Source organism: Phacochoerus africanus, chromosome 2, assembly GCF_016906955.1.
Source record: "Phacochoerus africanus isolate WHEZ1 chromosome 2, ROS_Pafr_v1, whole genome shotgun sequence".
Taxonomy (NCBI): Eukaryota; Metazoa; Chordata; class Mammalia; order Artiodactyla; family Suidae; genus Phacochoerus; species Phacochoerus africanus.
Window position 1 is genome coordinate 123,589,572 of NC_062545.1, and position 15,599 is coordinate 123,605,170.

A 15,599-nucleotide genomic window follows, 5' to 3' on the forward strand; every position below is an offset into this window, starting at 1 on the left:
AGGAAGCAGGAACACAGCCTGAAGTGTCTGAAGCCACTTTTCTTCTCCAGTGCTCTCCTACTGATTCTTTCTTGCTGGATTTGATACCATGGTGGACAAGGGCACCTTTTTGAGCTGGAGGAAACAGGTGACTAAGCCATATTTCCTAGATGCCTATATCTCTCCAGATGTTCTAATCGTCTGTTCTCTCTCAAAGCTTAGGCCCAAACTGGGAAAAGTCAGGACTTTGGTGTCTGCCTCTGTTGTTCCTCTTCTCCCTCCTGTAACATTACCCATTGTCTCATTCTTTTCTGTGAATGTGTTCATGCCTGGTTCTCTTGACAGACTGGATATAAGATGAAACATTGGCTTACCAATAAGGGAATTTCTGAGAAACACCTTCCTCACCCCGGGGTGCATAAGAACATGAGAGTGCCCCAGCAGTAGTTGTGTCATCCACTCAGCCACTGTGGGCACCAGGCCTTGAGACTGGAGTGTTTTGTACCTCAAGGTGGCTCAGCATTTGTGAGGATGAGTTCAGAAACAGAGTGATGCACTTCTGGAATTTCCCCAAAGAAAGCCTTTAATGGGATCTCTTCATCTCCCTTAGATAAGGGTACTTTTAGAAGGTGGGATAATCCTGCAGTCACTAGTGACAGCTTTGCCTCCCTCTTCTCATTTTGAGCTTTCACCTCCTGCACCATGTACCCCATGCAGTGGTCCAGCTTCCTGGTAGTGTGGACTTCCTTGCAGTGTCAGCACCTTATGCAGGAAAGAATGCATTTAGGTTGTTTTCCTCAGAGGCAGGGTGCCGAGGCAGCACTTGAGGCCTTTAAGACTCAATTCCTGTCTGAACTGTGCCTTGTTTTTGATCTACCAGGATCTAGGAATTACCTTCACTGATGTACTTAAATGATGACTAACTAACTCATTCTGTCCTCCGCATTCATGAATGCTGTTGGATGTGTGCCTGTGTCTTCAGCCATTCGAATTGGAAACACAGGTTTTAGAGGGCTGCTGTCCTCTGAGGTGGGAAGGGGTAGTAGCTGAGGAGAGAAGATAAAAACTGTCAGTGATATTTTCCTCTTGGATTGTTAGCTCATGCAACTAAATAGATCCTCTGTACTCACCTCATACTCATCTCTTCGGATTTGGCTTCACCCATTATCCTGGGGTTTTTCCTTGACACTTCCACACACACAGAAATAAGTCCTCCTTCTCCTATGTGCCAAAGCATATTTGGAAAGGGAATACCTCTTTTAGAATTTCTATTATATTAGATTGCCATGACTTACTGACAACTCATTTCTCTTTCACTAGAGACCAGGTCTTGGTTATTCTGGGATGCCCAATGCTTTGCAGGGGGTTTGGTTCAGAATTGGGTCTTAGAAAGTGGTGACATGTGTGACATGTTTGAAATGTCCTAGAGATAGTCCTGATCAGGAGCCTGAACTACTTTAATCTTAGACTTTGATCCTGCCCTTTCCAAATGACATGTAAGGGAAAGGGAGGGATCACACCTACTGAGGTGCAGTACAGGGCTAAAGGGTGAAGAGCTGAAGGGAAGAGGTTCTCTAAAAAGCCATGCAGCCCTGGGCTTCCTTTCTTGCTGGATGATAGCCAGCTAAGGAGAAAGTGGGGCTGGAGTGAGTGTTAAAAGAATGTCTGTCTACTCCTGTGTTCTGAGATGGCAGGAACCACTGGCACCCTGAAACTGATCCAGATTGAGTCCTTTCCAGATTGACTCCTCCTTTCTAGCAAATGCCCACTGTTATTGTAATGACTTATGATCTCAACCTATAAAAAAATGGAGCCCCAAAATATCTCCTGGACACTTGTGTGTAAAGAAGACACCATGTTTCCCTGATTGCAAGAGATATATCATTTTGGGGGTTGTTTCTCTCATGGGTGCCAGCAGTCTATTCCAGGATCCAGTTTTGGCTGTGAAACATTTGTCATTTGGAAATGAGCTGTTAGAATGACTTTTACAACTGGGGATACCAGTTGTCTGGCTTGAGTTAGGCTATCTGGTTTTGTGCTAGGTCATCTAGTTCTGGAACATGTGGTTGAGAATGCATTTGAAAGGGCAGGTTAGAATAAAATCATCTGGTTTTGGTGAGTGGGCTTAGATAACAACAAAGTTCTGAGTATCAGCACTGAAATGTCTGAGTAACTGCACCGAAAGGGATATTCAGGAAAGCCCTTGAGGGAAAGTCCAAATTGCTAGGAGGGGTTGGTCCCAAGAAGTCACTATTAGCATCCAAGAATTTGGGGATTTTTTTTTTTTTAAATCATATCAACTTAATTTTAGTATAGTGGTGGATCTATGTCATTTTTATTTCACTTTTAATTCCTGCAATTTTAATAGTAGAGCAGGAAATTCTTCTATTCCTAAATCTGGGTCCCTCTTCAGGACTTAATTTATAAAGAAATATCTTCCTTCTTGCATTCTCTGGTTTCCCTTTAGTTCTTTTTGTGAGTTGGTTGAGTAGTAACTAAAACTCAACTGTGAATCTTTTCATCAAGGACAGAGAGGATGGAAAGTTCCACATAGGAAATGGCACCATCAGCATGGGTCAGTCATTAATGTTGACCAATGTAAGGAAATCTACTTCCTTACATAAAAGGTTAAGTAACCAACAGGAAGTAATTGGTAGGGAGATTGGGGAAGGAGAAGCTGAGTTGCATTCTCTGAGTGAACTTCAGCTTAACACACCATGGAAAGTACCAGACAGTAAATGAAACTACAAGAGGTTAGAAAACCCTTTTTTTTTTTTTTTTTTTTGCTATTATAGACCATGAGGGTAGGTGTGACTTCAAGGTTTGGTGAGTCCGTTTCTGAATAGGAAGTGAGTAGATTTCAATCACTGAGAGAAAAAAGGGCGTGGTGAGGCAGGGACATTTTCAGTGTACTTCTGTCTCCTATGGAATCTTGTCACAGAGCAGTGGCTTTCAAACAATTCCCTGGGGTTCAGGAATAAAATAATAAAACTTCTGTTTATCTTTACTGAGCTCATTCATTAAAACTGCCTATTTCTTGTGCTGTTTTATGCCACATTGAAAGAATATGCTAAAGAGAAGAGAAGGAAGCAGGGGTTGTATCAGGATGCTAAAAACTGGATATGTGGAGAAGCTCAGAACTCAGAGGTCTTCCTTCTCTTCTGATAGGCATTTGGGAAGATTCTGGAGAGAAAGCAGGAAGGACATTGAGCTTTGTTGGAGACTTTGTGACAGGTGCTGGGTTATGTGTTATTCCTATCCTGTCACTGCACGTGGAATTTACACGTGCACGCATCCTTTTATTCATTTGTTATCCATTTGGTGAATATCTCATTTGCTCATCACAAACAGCTTAAGGTTTCAATTTTCCTAGTTTTATAACCAAGAGGCTAAACTTTAAGGCAGTTAAGGATTTACACAACATTGTATGGTTCAAACCTCAGCAATCCCCATGTTTTACTGTGTAGGTTTGTAGCGTAGACTCCAGGCCTCCTCTCAGTGAGATGCTGCTTCACTAGGTTTCAGCTGGTATCTAGTCTGCTCGTAGCAGATGGGTTGTTTACAGAATTTGGGCACCCTTTGTTCTGATTTTCTTTGCTTTTTTATTGCATGTTTCCAGATGGTAATTTTAGGCCAGAGATACTGCTCTGTCATTCAGGCTGACACCAACTCTTGATCTGATGCTTCTGTCATCTGAAACTTCCTTTCTAGGCATTAAAAAAGGGAGTAAGCAAACAAACAAACAAGCCTAAAACTCCTATAATGGGTACATTCCAGGGAATCCATTAAATCTTAGTCCATTTCATTGGGATTAGATTTTAATTGGCACAAAATGACTGAATCTACTGTTGAGAAAGGCAGTCGCTTTCTCAATACAGAGTCCATAGGTTTCCCCTTTCTGGGTAGAATCCTCTCATTTGCATGTCTGGTTCCTCCTAGAACATGACAAGCATTTCAAGAGTAGAAATCACATGTTTGTTCATCTTTGCATGTTTCACAAAGTGCCTACCATAGTACCTGCTTTTGTTGAGTGAAGATGTTTGTTAAATCCATTTCTTCTAACTGTACATGGCAATGGTCAGGCCATTCCACTTGCAATACTAGTGGTTAACGTGTTTATTGAAAACAGTAATTCTTTAGCTTTCTTAACTTTCTTGGTAGTAAAGCTAGACATATTCATAGGTTCTAAGAAATATAAAGCTCTTTATGCTGTTGAGAAAAGCTGTGTGGATTCAGATCCTTAGGTATGAACATGTCCATCTCTTCCTTGTGGTGCAGTATGTGAAGCTGGAGGACCAGATCAGAGGGTGAGTAAATTAGGAAAATCATTTCTCTCAAATGTTCAGATATTTAATCAAATTCCTTTAACATAATTCACTGGATTGTTGTGGGGACAAGTTGAGGTAATCATTGAGAAAGCTCTTTGAACACTCTAGCTTGTAGATGTGAGGGACATTGTAAAAGTAAAGTTTTAAGGCAAAATAAGGCCTTTTAAAAACAAGGAACTTTCAGTGTTCTGACAATGTACATGCTGCCTAGGGAAGATTAAAGATTAAGGCTTGTTCAGGTAATATTATGTAGTGGGAATAATGTAGCCTTTGCCTTTTTTTTTTTTTTTTTTTTTTTAAATAGGGCCGTGCCCACAGCATATGGAGGTTCCCAGGCTAGGGGTCAAATTGGAGCTACAGCTGTCGGCCTGCTCCACAGCCACAGCAACGTAGGATCTGAGCCGCATCTGCAAGCTACACTACAGCTCACAGTATTGCCAGATCCTTAGCCCATTGAGTAAGGCCAGGGATTAAACCCATAACCTTATGGTTTTTAGTCAGATTCATTTCCGCTGCACCACAACAGGAACTCCGCCTTTGCCTTTTAAACCATTTTAAGTATTTGGTTTAGTGGCATTAAGTGCATTCAGAGTGCTGTGTAGCCATTACCACCATCCATCTCCAGAATTTTTTCATCATCCCAATCCGAAACTCTATACCCAGTAAACAGAAACTTCCCATTCTTTCCTTCTCCCAGCCCCATAATAAACTGTATTTTTCCCTGTTCTAGTATATCATATAAGTGGAATCATAGAATATTTGTCCTTCTGTATCTGGCTTATTTCACTTAGTATATGTGTTCAAGGTTGTATCATGTATAATGTTATAGCCTGTATCAGAATTTCGTTCCTTTTTAAGGATGAATAATATCCATTGTATGTGTATATCACATTTTGCTTATATATTTATCAACTGATGGACATTTGGGTTGTTTCTACCTTTTGGCTATTGTGAAGGATGCTGCTCTGAACATTGGTGTACGAGAGTGTGTTTGAGTCCTGGCCTTCAATTCTTTTGGTTATGTACTGAGGAGAGGAAAAAAGCAGAGCTTTTAAGCCCTTATTTTTGCCTGTGATTTTGAGCACAGATACACTTTTTTCTTTGGTTATCCAGAGCAAGTGTGTCTGCCCTAAAGAGTAAGCAGTTGCTTTCTCCACCTTTGATGGGCTGTAGGTCTCTATCCTTTCCCCTACCTCCTTTTCCCCCTGGACTTGGATACTTTGAGATGCTTCAGAAAAGATTCTGAAATCTGACTCTAACCACCACATGCCTGTGAGAAGCCTATTTAAATTAGGCTTGCTAACTGGTACTACTTTGGGGACTGACAAGCTGAGCTAAGAGAAATTAAGTTGAGGGCCCAATATGAAGGAAAATTTAATAGAAATGGAAAATGTCATGTACAGAACTATACTTGAGAATTCATTTGTAATTCAGCTGTGAATAAATTACTATCTTCTGGGCACTGTTGAAATATAGCAGAGAATGAGCTAAGAGCTTACATACTAAAGGATGATGGGTACATTGTAAGCAACAAATAGCTATGCAACGCATAGCTATACAGCATGTTATCACTACTCTTTTGTTTATTCAACATTCATCAAGCACCTACTAAGCACTGTTATAGGCCCTGAGTATCCATCAGTGAACATGACCAAGTCCTTGCTTTCTTGAGGCTCAGCTTCTGAAGGGGAAAACTGGACAACATATAAGAAAATAAACAGTATGATGCCTGTGTATTTTTCCTATGGAGAAAAACAAAGGCAGATAAAGGACAGAGAGTGATAGGGTATATGTGTTATTTTAGGTGGGATAATCAGGGCAGGCCTCTCAGAATGGGAGACTTCTTTTCTTTTTAGGGCCATACCTGCAGCATATGGAATTTCCCAGGAATCAGGGCTGCAGCTGCCAGCCTACACCACAGCCATAGCAACACTGGATCCGAGCCTCATCTGCAACCTATGCTTGCGACAATGCCGGATCCTTAACCTACTGAGCAAGGTCAGGGATTGAACCCATACCCTCATGGATACTAGTGGGGTTCTTAACCCGCTGAGCCACAATAGGAACTCCCACAGTGGGAGACTTTGAGTACATATCTGAATGAAATGAGGGAGAGGATCAGGGGATACATGGGTGACATGAGAGCCGGGCCGAGGAATGGCAGCAACTGCTATAATTTTATATTCCAGAGATGTATAAAGATCTTTGGGACTTAAAATGATGGGACAAATAAATCTCATGCTCTAGGATTTTAAGTACATAATCCAATGAAGCTGTAAAGTTATTTTTTTATTTAAACACTCAAAGATATATTTGCAAGAACTATTCAGTGGCAAGATATTTGTATTTTATTTTTTAAGTCCTATTTATTTAAAAAATTTTTTGAAGTATAGTTGATTTACAATGTTGGTTAATTTCTGCTGTACAGCAAAGTTAGTTGTACATATATACAATATATACATTCTTTTTCATATTTTTTCATTATGCTTTATCATGGGATTTAAATTTTTTTATTAAAGTATAGTTGATTAACAGTGTTCCCTCAATTTCTGCTATATAGCAAAGTGACCCATTCACACATACATAAGATATTAAATATAGTTCCCTGTGCTATATGGTAGGATCTTATTTTTTATTCATCCTGTATGTAATAGTTTGCATCTGCTAACCCCAAACTTCTCCTTCCCATACTTCTCCCCATGAAGGTACTTGCGTTGCCTTTTTTTTTTTTTTTTTTGGGCTGTGCCTACAGCATGTGAAAGTTCCTGGGCTAGGGATCGAACCCCTGTTGTAGCTGTAACCAGAGCTACAGCAGTGACATTGCTGGATCCTTGACCCACTGAGCCATGCGAGAACTCCAGATACTTGCATTTTAAAATGAATGAATATTTCAAAATTATAAGGAATCAGTGCTAGAAATCTCTCCCTCCCCTTTTCTCTTACACACACACACACACACACACACACACAGACGCATTATGAGAGCTTCTATGCATGGGATAAACATGAAGTAGATGTTCTGTAGTCTTGCTATAGGTGTGACAAGCCCTTCTGTATTTTCTCCTGTCGTTAAGATTCTTCATTCTGATAGAACATGATGGAGGTTAATGTGAGAAAAAGAATATATATATGTATGACTGGGTCACTTTGCTATACAGTAGAAATTGACAAGACCACTGTAAATCAACTATAATGGAAAAAATAAAAATAACATAAACTTAAAAAAGATTCTTCATTCTGTCAGTGTCATTGATTAGAAGAAAATATGATTTAATCAGTTCAGACTAGGTAGTATATGAATAACTAGGGTATTTTCAACCAATTAAGATCTCTTAGAAGCATTAACAAAAATATGTTTAGTAAGCCAAAGGAAGACATCTCTGGTCTTGAAATTTCAGGAAGAACAACAAGGCACATAAAGTTTTTCTTGTGTCACAAACTTTGGGGCAAATGGAAAGAATCCACCATGTAGCTTTTTAATGTCACACTTTCTCCTTTACTGTGTAGGGCTGTGTGTGTGTGTGTTTGAGGGAGGGAGAAAGAGAGAGAGAGGGAGATGGTTTGCAAAATTGAGGACACAGTGCTTATAGTCCTCATCTTAAGTTCTATCAGCTGGGAGGGAAAATAGAAGACATTGTGGGATAAGTACCAGTGAAGGTTACCAAATCTAAACCTAGTCTCTGGCAGTGACCATGACGGAGGGACCTGAGATGCTAGGAAGAGGGTAAGAAAAGGCTAAGCGTGAAGAAGCAGCATGGGATCTGGTCCTTTTGAAAGATCTTCCTAAAAGAGAGGATGGCCTGAGCAAGATGACAAGGTAGGAATATGCACTTGGTGTTCAGGTGATGGAGAGGGGTCCCCATGGGCTAAGGCAGAAGATCTGACTTGGTGATTATAGGAATAACTTTGGGAAAAACAATGGAAGGCCAAGAACTAAAAAGAGTTCTATGCCTTCCTTCTTTTGTAAGTTGCTTTCTGACCCATTAATTTATAAGATTATGGGAGAATCGATACCTTCTCCCTTATCTGTGTGCTAATAGTGGGGGTAACTGTAGATCTCAAGGTGTTCTCTGTAAACAAACCCACTCTCTTCTAAGAGCTATATTTTCACTGATGGACATACAAACTGACTTTGAAAAATGCAAGCAGTACAGGAGGGTAAGAACCTTTACTTCCAGGTGCCACCAGCCCCTCCACCCCCATACATTCTTTGTAATTGCTGTTAATTATTTCTTCTTGCTTAGCCTTCCTGTTATCATTCATTCAGTGAACAAATATTTATTGAATGCCAGTGATGGGCACTAGGGGTGCAACAGTGAACAGAAGTCCCTGTCTTAAGGAGCTTATATTGTAGCGGGGAGAAACAGATAGTAAGCAGCAAGCACATTTAAAATATTTTTACCAAATAGGATTACCCTATATATGTTTTCTTATAACTTACTTTTTTCACTTGACAATGTATCTTAGACATCTTTCCATGTCAGTCTGAAGAGGCCTACCTCTTTCATTGATAAGAACTAATATCTATTGCACATCTGCTATGCTCCAAGCCCTGGTCACAGTAATCTTCTATAGTAAGTACTATAATTTCACCTTTTTACAAATGAGGAACTGAGGCCCAGAGAGGTTTAGGGACCTGCTCAGAGGCACCTGATCAGTCCCTAGTGGACCTGGACCGTCTGATTCTTCATGCTAGTTCTCCCCGCTCCTGACAGCTGCATGCTACTCTTGCATGGATGTACCTTATCTTACTTAGCCAGTCCCCTGTATTGAAGCCATTTTTAGTTTTTTGCCATCATAGTGCTATTAATGAACATTTTTACACATACATTTGCACGTGCTTGTGATCGTCTATAAGGAAAATTCCTAAGAGATAGAAACATACACATTTCTATATTTGATAGGTATTTCTTAGTTTTCCTTTAAAAATATTTTATCAATTTCTATTCCTATTAACAGTGTGGGAGAAGGTGCAGATTTCCTTAAATATTCTTCAACAAAGGTAATTATCAGACTTAAAACAGTTGCCAACGTGATAGTTTAAAAATGGTATAGAGGCTATACTTAAATTGCTTTGTAATTTTTTTTTTGTCTTTTTTGCCTTTGTTGTTGTTGTTGTTGCTATTTCTTGGGCCGCTCCCGCAGCATATGGAGATTCCCAGGCTAGGGGTTGAATCGGAGCTGTAGCCACCAGCCTACGCCAGAGCCACAGCAACGCAGGATCCGAGCCGCGTCTGCAACCTACACCACAGCTCACGGCAACGCCGGATCCTTCACCCACTGAGCAAGGGCAGGGATCGAACCCGCAACCTCATGGTTCCTAGTCGGATTCGTTAACCACTGCGCCACGATGGGAACTCCTGCTTTGTAATTTAAAAGAGTTTTTCATTGTAAGTATCTTAAAGAAATGATTGCTTCTCATATAGACTGTTCTTAGTCCTTTTTATCATGCAAGGAAGAAAGCCATTACTCTTGTCCTAAGAAATCTGTCCTTTCTTAATGATTGTGGAGCCTTGACCAGGCAGGGCCCTCTTTTCTCTCTGATCTAGCTCAGTACCACGTTGTTGCTGGAGAGTAGAGTTGACAATGAACAGGGGATCTGCTTGCTTTGGTTAAAGACACAGGACTAAAACATATCTGGTTTCAGTACTCAAATTGCAAATCTGCTGCAACTTCTGGAAAATCCATAAATGGATTTAGATGTATTGAAAAGTATCCATAATCCTTTGTTTTTAAAATAGGCATGAGCCAAAATACTTTGTTTTCATCAAATCCCATCTTAAGAGCCAGAACCCTCTCAAAGCAATTCTAAACTAGAAAGTTTAAATCCAACCCCCATGTGCATTTGTTCTTCAGCACCATTAGGGTTAATTGTTTGCTTCCTCTGAGCTGAAATTAAGGGTATTAAGAAAGAAGAAGTGTCATCGCTCTGTGTATTAAATGTTGCTTGAATGTGCTGGGCTTTCATCCATAAGAGAGTTGAATTCCCCTTATAATGATTAAAACGGACATCGCTAATTCCTTTATCTCTGGGAAAAACAGGTGGGAACTCCAAAGATGTTTATTTATCTTCCTCAGTCCAGGGCAGATAAAAGTTTTGGTATGCAGAAGTGGTAGCTGGTGGCCCCTTCATTGTGGCTTCCATCCTTCTGAATTCTTGGTTCCCACAGAAGGAGCCATCCTGCTGAAGTCAGTCTCTAGGGAGCTTCCTTTTGTTTCTCCAAGATTAACCAGTTCCACCCTCATAGCAGCAGCAGGCAACTACAGGAGAAACTCTTCTGGGCTTTTAGTACTTTTCCAAGGACCGTTTTTTTCTCCCCTAATTCCTCACTGGCACTGAAGCTGATTTCCTGCAACGCCTTTCTCTTTTTCTGGTGAGATGCTGATTCTGATCTGCCCTCTAGCAGCTTCCGGTAGTGGTAAGTGGTCAAGAGTGTTTTTCCGGGAGTTGATTTCAGGTTTTCAAGAATGTCCCCTAGAGACCTAGTTTGTTTTCTATGTAATTTATTACAGCTTTCAGAATAGTCTTGCTTTTCTTGTTCTCATTGATATGGTCATGGAATGGGTACCTGTTTGATCTTGCTGCACTGCTGGGACATCTCCCTTTTAGGGGAGAGGGTTAGGTCCAGGCTGAGGTGAGTCTGGGGAGTATTCAGGGGTTGGTGAGACCAAGAAGGAAATTAGCTCTGGGCTGTTTGGGGTTTTCTATTTCTCTTTTCCAGGTTGCTGTTTTGTTTTGCTATTTTCATCTTCTGTGTTGTTGAAGTTTAGCAAAGTCTTTATTATTCTCCTCTCATTAAAAAATAATTTTGGGGAAATTTATTTGGATTTGGGAAAAAGAATATTTCTGTTTTTTCCTTTGAAGTTCCAATTTTTATTCTGTCAGCATCACCTATTTCCTGGCCAGTGGGTGTAGCTTCAATGTCCATTTATTCTGGGTCTGTGGGTAGTTTTTACTTCCTTTGATAATAGTTGGTTTTCAGGTTTTTTTGTCAGAGAGCCTGGTACACCCATTCAAGATCTTGTTCAGTTTATGATCAGTTCATGCTTTGGACACAGACAGTTTGTCACTGAGCTCTTCTTCTGAGGCTCGAAGGGTATGTTTTTAATACTGTGATTTGTATGAACAAAAAAATGGATTTTCTAGTTGTTTTGTTGATAGACATGAGAGAATCTCAGGTCCCTGGTTGACAATTAGGTGTTCTGAAGAAAAAGGAAATGGGTGAGAAACACTAATTGGGGGCTGAAAGCTTATAAGAAAGGGGATTAAGAAATACAGTCTTATGTGTGGAATTACCAACACCTGTGTCCAATAATGGCCACCTTTGCTCCAGTGTTATTCCCTGTCAGCCTTTATAGAAAATGTAATTTCAGAGGGATTTTTTGACCTATATTATTTATCTTGTGCTTTTATATTGTTTCATCATGCATGCATGTATCTTTGAAAATGAGACACCACCAAGTGATTTTTGTGTGTGTGAGTCCCTGGAGGATTATTTTGTGCTCAGGAGGATTTTATTTTGTTCTTACATGGTAAATTAGAAATTTTCATTTAGTAGGAAAAGACTTAAATCTATCATTTCAAAATAAATCAGAAATTGTGGCTCTCCTTGAAATAAAATTTCTTTATGTAGCCTAGATGCTTGCATGGCATGTACAAGAATTAGACGCTAGTATTTGTTCTCAGGATTTCTTGAGAAATGATGTCAAAGAAAATGGTAGGAGTTCCCGTCATGGTGCAGTGGTTAACGAATCCGACTAGGAACCATGAGGTTGTGGGTTCGATCCCTGGCCTTGCTCAGTGGGTTAACCATCCGGCGTTGCCGTGAGCTGTGGTGTAGGTTGCAGATGCAGCTCGGATCCAGCGTTGCTGTGGCTCTGGCGTAGGCCAGAGGCCACAGCTCCGATCTGACCCCTAGCCTGGGAATCTCCATATGCCGCGGGAGCGGCCCAAGAAATAGCTAAAAAGACCAAAAAAAAAAATGGTAACCTCCAAAAGGTTTACATTTGTAGCACATGCCTAAAGTCTTACTTTTTAGCAAAAGTAAATATTTTCTAAATATTAACAAATAAAATTCTAATTAAATGTTAAATATAAATATTAAATATTACCATTTTATTTTTGGAAACATTGTCCTTCCTTAATTTGAGCCTACCTTTTTCTCCTCTCTCCTCTTCTTTACTCAATACTAGTTTGTTGACCATCTGCTTACCCATTGCTGGGCTCTGTGTGGGATGCCCTGAGGATGAGGGCACAGTAGGAAAGCCACAGTAGTTAGTTTCAATACATCTTTCTCTGACCCTTCTTTTGAGGTTGAGTGTTCTCTAGGATTATGTCCTTGTCTTACTGATTCATCCTCACCCTCTGTCCTCTCCTCCTTCTGTTTATTCTTCTTCTTTCTGAATGAGATCATTCATTCCCCCTGATTTCAGTGCTTCCTTATATGTTGATGATTCTAAGTCTACAAATCTGTTTCTTTTGTGCCAAAGATATTTTCAGTGATCAAGAGACATTTCAAGCTTAGTGCGTTCAAACTGAATTTACTTATGGTTATTTATTATTCACCCAATCCCTACTTCTGCTCCTCCAACCTCTCTTCCCTCTCATTTCTCTGCTATATTTGTCATTTTCGTTAATGGCACCTCTATGCTCTCCTTGTTCTGAGCCAAAACTCTGGAAGTTATCCCAGATTCATCCTTGTTTTACACCCCAACATATGGACTGTTTATAAAGTCTGTCAACTGCAACTGTAGAAACATTTCTGGAATCCAACCCCACTTGACTGTTGTCATTGCTTCCCCATCTCTTTCCATGCCAGTCCATGTTGTGAGAGTAAAATCCTCCTGAAAGCTCTGACAGCATGCACTTGCATAGAGAGACACAAGGAAGCAATGACTGTGGACAAGGGGGCCTGGATTCTAATCATACTTTTCTACAGAAAGAGCTCTTCTGCCTCCCCATTATCTGAGGCTCAACTACAGCATCTTGACCATAGCAGTGCTCTGTGTAATCATTCAGCTATTGAATGATAATGATAGAGTTCTGTTGAGGATGATACATGTCTGTGCTTAGCATCAGGCTGAGTACCCAGTGAACAGGAGTGATGATGATGATGACGAGGATGATGATAATGAGGACTTCTTTCAGAATTTCTCTCATCTACCTTGCCAACCCCATATCACAGCATACTCCTCCATGCTCCTTAATCTGGTTGCTAGGACAGTCACTGTTTCCTTTCACAACACTTGGTCTTTCCATATGCTATTCCTTTTGCCTGTAGTTACCTTGTTTTATTAAGCAAACTCTTCTCTTCAAAAGGACTTGGAATCACCATCTGTGAGGTCTTTGCTAACTCTGCAGAGCAGGCTTGGTGGCCCCCTTCCCTTTTCCTCAATAGTTCTCAGTCCCTCCCTGCCATAGCCCTGCACTTGCCATTCTAATGACCTTTCTATGTACCTGTTCTTATCTACCCAAGACTCTTGTATCTTGAAGAGAGATAGTGTCTAATGATCCTTGCATCCTTCTACCCAGCCCAGGTTTCACATAGAATAAACATCTGATGAGTGTTTGATGATTGAGCATCAGTAGGGGTGCTCTCAAATGGATAGGAGGTTTTATCCATATGTAGAGTTAAAAATGCATTCAAGAAAAATAAAAATAATAATAGCTTTTTTTTCTTGGGTATTAACCTTGTAGTAGGAAGAACTGTGCTAATTTTTTTTTTTTACAAGGATGACCTCATTTAGTTTGCTAAATGATCCCATGAGTTATCTTGATGTCTCTGTTTACAGATGAGAAAACCAGGGCTTAGAAGGGAGGGGAGAGTTCTCATTGTGGCTCAGTGGTTAATGAATCCCACTAGGAACCATGAGGTTGTGGGTTCAATCCCTTGCCTTGCTCAGTGGGCTAGGGATCTGGCATTGCCGTGAGCTGTGGTGTAGGTCACAGACGTGGCTCAGATCCTGCATTGCTGTGGCTCTGACATAGGCTGGTGGCTACAGCTCCGATTAGATCCCTAGCCTGGGAACCTCCATATGCCTTGGGTGTGGCCCTAGAAAAGACAAAAATAAAAAGAAAGAAAGGAAGGGAGGGGGATTGCTGGAGGTAGAGTGCTAACAAGACCAAACCAGGCTGTCTGAGTCCATTGCTGGTGGAGAAATGGGGAAGTTAGAAGGGGAAGCAAGATGATCAAGCCAGGGAGGCATGTTTGGGAGAGGAAGGGTGAAAATGCACTCAAGAGGCAGTGAAAGCAGGCCAGGAAAGGAGGAGAAAGGAAAGAGAAAAGAAAACTAGGAGATGAAGTTGGAAAATAAGCAGGGGATAAACAAGAGGAGGAGGGGAAGCAGGGTTCCCACTACTTTAGAATTTTGTGGCTGGGTAACAGCTGCATGCTTAACAGGATATAAACAGAACTTAGTGTCGGCATGACAACTTACAGCAAAATCATTCTGATATACATTATACAGGAAATAGAATAATTTATTTTTGAGACATGGTAATGAGATATAATTGGTAAGCAGTTTATAGATTTGGCTGTGCTAACCATCACTTTGACAAACACTCACACAGACTGGCTTAAAAAATTTTACTTCTATTTTTACCCACTATCTACATTCCACAAGTACTATGGCTCTCGGCAGCTGCCCTTGACCCCCAGAATGATGAATTATCTACACCTTCTACCCTCACACAGCACTCAAAGCTGCACATATTCAGGACTGAGGCCCTGCTTATTCCTTACCTTATCCATCACTGGTCTAACCTCCCAAGGCTGAGCTTTCCCTGCTTCACCACCATCTCCTTTCCCTGGGTTCTTAGACCTGTGCTTCATCCCTCACCTCATCTATTAGAGGCCTGGCATGGGGGGCCCTGGGGAATTTTCTTGGGCTGATTAACATGACTCTCAGCAGATATGATTGCAAGGCCACCATGTCCAGGGATGGGAGAACTTACTGAGGCTTTGCTTTTCAGCTCCTTGTGACCTAGGGCTGGGTGGGAGGAAGGGACAGGGGTAGGACCAGAGACAATGGAGGCAGCAGGAGGAAAGAAGGGGCTGATTCCATATCCTGCCATCCCATTTCCCATCCTCAGACTCTACTTTGCTCAAGCAGGTGGGTTTTTCAAGGTTCACCTAAGCCTAGCCTGGTGTTGGCTTCCTAGGCAGCCACCTTCCCCTCTATTCCTATGGGTTAGTCCTTAGAAAGGGGTTGGGCTGGGCTTGGAAGCATGTGCCTTAGTGAGAAATGGGAAGGAAAGTCAGGGACACGGAAAGGAAACTGAGAGAATGAAAG

General features: G+C 41.0%; 1 protein-coding gene across 4 annotated transcripts in view; it reads left to right on the forward strand.

Annotated features, from left to right (window-relative positions):
* Positions 1–10,778: 10,778 nt before the first annotated feature.
* The window catches only part of ATP8B4 (ATPase phospholipid transporting 8B4 (putative)), a 256,893-nt gene continuing 252,072 nt past the window's right edge, over positions 10,779–15,599 (forward strand). For all 4 annotated transcript variants that reach the window (XR_007133091.1, XM_047766387.1, XM_047766390.1 and 1 more), the window contains exon 1: positions 10,779–10,942. The gene's annotated coding sequence lies outside the window, so the exon portion shown is untranslated. The remainder of the gene's footprint in view (positions 10,943–15,599) is intronic.